Source organism: Piliocolobus tephrosceles, chromosome 20 (genome assembly GCF_002776525.5).
Source record: "Piliocolobus tephrosceles isolate RC106 chromosome 20, ASM277652v3, whole genome shotgun sequence".
NCBI classification, from domain to species: domain Eukaryota; kingdom Metazoa; phylum Chordata; class Mammalia; order Primates; family Cercopithecidae; genus Piliocolobus; species Piliocolobus tephrosceles.
The window spans coordinates 38008749-38011697 of NC_045453.1; positions in this window are offsets into that span (position 1 = coordinate 38008749).

Consider the following 2949-nt stretch of genomic DNA (forward strand, 5'->3'; position numbering starts at 1 on the left):
AGGCTGGAGACATCATCCATCCACCCATAGAAAGGACTTCCCCACAAGACCCCTAGCAGCCCTCAGTGGTCAAGGAAGATACCATGAGAATCTTACACCTGGGAGAACCAGTCTCCTAACTGCCAGGTCTGCAGGGCCAAGAGGGGCATAGCAAGACCCCGTACATGCCAATGTCCCCTTCCGCGTTCCCAAGCTGCCTCTCCTGGGGGTCCCCCACTGCCATAGCTGCACTGCCTGCTCTCGCTCAAGACCAGGTGTCACTTTTAGTGCTACTTGAGAGCCGTAAGTCTCTGAGATCACAGGGACATCTTGGGGTCACTCCAAGGGCAAAGCTCTCAGAACTTTGAGCTGTGGCCACCATCCTGCCTCCCGTGTGGATCAAAAATGGCTTCCTCCATCATGGACCCCCTGAGTGTAGAGATAGCACTAGACAGGGAGCCAAGATAGGGGCCTAGATCTCCTCCTGGCTTCTATCCTCTGTTCTGCCTCCAACCTGCCATGTGGCAAGACCCCTGACATCTCTAGGCCTCAGTTTTCTCATCTGCAAAATGAACCAATGATATCCAAATTCTGAATCCTTGAGCTCTAAAATTCCAAGAGGTGTGTGAGTCCCATTAAGGACATGCCAGACTTAACAGCCAGAGTTTCTTCTCCTTTCCTAAAATCACAGCCTCTGCCAATGTGGGGCCCTCCACAGATTTACTGAAGGACCACCAGACTCTGGCTCTGGAGAACTCCTGCCCTCCTTCCTTCCGTTCAGTGTCTTCTTTGGCTCACAACGGTCCCACCCTCATCAAGGGGGAGCTGTCACTCTGGGCCAGGGACAACCGCTGTTTCTTACACTACTTTAGGGCTGGAGCAGAGACATAGCCACCCAAGCCCATGTCTGAGCGATATAGACAGGAACACCCTTTGTGATTTTCTTTTCATGTTGGTTCAACTAGAATTAACTTTATCCTGGACTTCGGTGTAAGCAGGCATTGACATTTTGGTAGATTTCCAGTAAGCTAGCTTCTGAGAATGACAGCAAGCTCTGGCTGGGAAGGTTTAGATTTTGACTTGCATAAAACTAAAAATTGAGAGGTGAAGCTAGGAAATATATCCTCAGCTAGAACTCGGCGTTTGCTTTAGTTTGAATTTGAGTGACAACTAGAGTGTGGAGCTTAGAGGAGGAGGCTTATAGTCCAGAGGACAAAAGGGATAGTCCCAAGTTCAACACTGTGCTCGGAGAAACAGACTCCCACACCCAGGCAGAGGCACAGCAGCAGCAGGGTTTCCACTGCACCAGAAAGACCAGGGGCTCCCTGCCCTCATGGCTTCGTCCTGTGGTTTCATTGTCCAGCAGAAGCCTGAACCCGTCCCCACACACACGCAGGGCCAGGGGTCCTGCTGTCTGCTGGTGGCCCACCCTGTCCCCTGAGTGATCTTGGAGCCAGATGCACTGCTTGAGCGGTCACGCAGATGTTGCCCGGGTGCTTGTTTTGCAGCGATCACCTGGTTTCTTGACCCCTCCGTGATAAGAGGCTACAAGGGGGAGGGGGAAACCAGGGAATAGCCTTTGGCTAGATGTGAGCTGTTGGCCCCTTTGCTCTGTCCTGAGAAGGCAAAGGCCACTAAAACTGTCATCGCATCTCTGCCTACGCCCTCAGGAACTTCTTGGGCTTTCCAGCCTCTCAGCTCAAACTCAAGGGTGAAGGTTTATGATGCAATTACAGCTTTGAGCAGAGATCACAGGCAGGGGAGGAATTTGTCTGCAAAGGTGCTGATCGCTAGGGCTGGACATGGCTTTCTCAGGGACCAGTTTCTGTGGGTCCCAAAGAGAGATTAAACATGGCCCCAGCCCTGAAAACACCAGCAGGGACCCAAGAGGATGTGTATCTATTGATGAGGAACTAATAGCATTAGTCAAATTTCTCACCGGGCTGAATGTTGAGAAATTGTAAAGCTGGCCAACACTGCCCCCTGGCGCTGTAACTGATGCTGCTTTCCAGCCTGTCTAAGCAATCTGTCAAGTCTTCCACAGGACAAGCCAACCAGAAGAACTCACGCATTCCTTAAGATCATACCGCCATCAAAGGAAGCCCAGGAGCATTTCCCTAATAATGAGCCCTCTCAGAATAGCCTGTGTCTCCTTAGTAAATTAATCAACACAGATTGACTATGGCCAGGGCAGTGTGATAGTCCTGAACTAGGGGAATTCCGGATGAGGACATGAGAAATCTCTTCGCCCTGGCAAAGATACATACTCCATCAAGACGGAGGACGGGGTACGGGAAGTGTATTGATGATAGATAGATAGATAGATAGATAGATAGATAGATAGATAGATAGATAGATAATAGATTCCTTTAAAGGTCTAATAAATTGGAAAAACGCAAATCCCTTGGTGGAAGAGAAATTCTGAGGAGGAGCCCCTGGCAGGTAGCAGGCAAATAGTTTGGAATTCAAGGCAGAAACTATAACTGACGGATATAGTCAGAAACACCATTTGTGGTTTTCTTTTCATATTAGTTTAACTAAAATTAACTTTATCCTGGACTTACTGTACAAGCAGGCATTGACGTTTTGGTAGATTTCCCGTCCAGTAGCTTCTGACAACGGCAGCCAGACCTGGGAAGTGGCTTGAGAGGGCAGCTGGGAGCACTGGGAAGGTGCTCTGGGGAAACCGTCAGGATTTTTGGCTGGGGACCAGGGAGAGGTAGAAGTAAAGTAAAGTAAAGCCATGCAAAAGTTTTTGTCTGGGTGGAGGAATAATATAATGCAGGCTAACTCTATATAGTGGTAGAAACATATGTTTATTTGGTATGTTTAAATTTTACGTATAATTCTTGGACAACTAAAAGGAGTATGTGATTTCCAAACCACTGGTGAAAGAAATGGAACAAAAATTGGTCAATTTTAAAGAAACAAAATAGGAAAGGGTGGAGTGGGGAAGGAACAAGCAAGGAT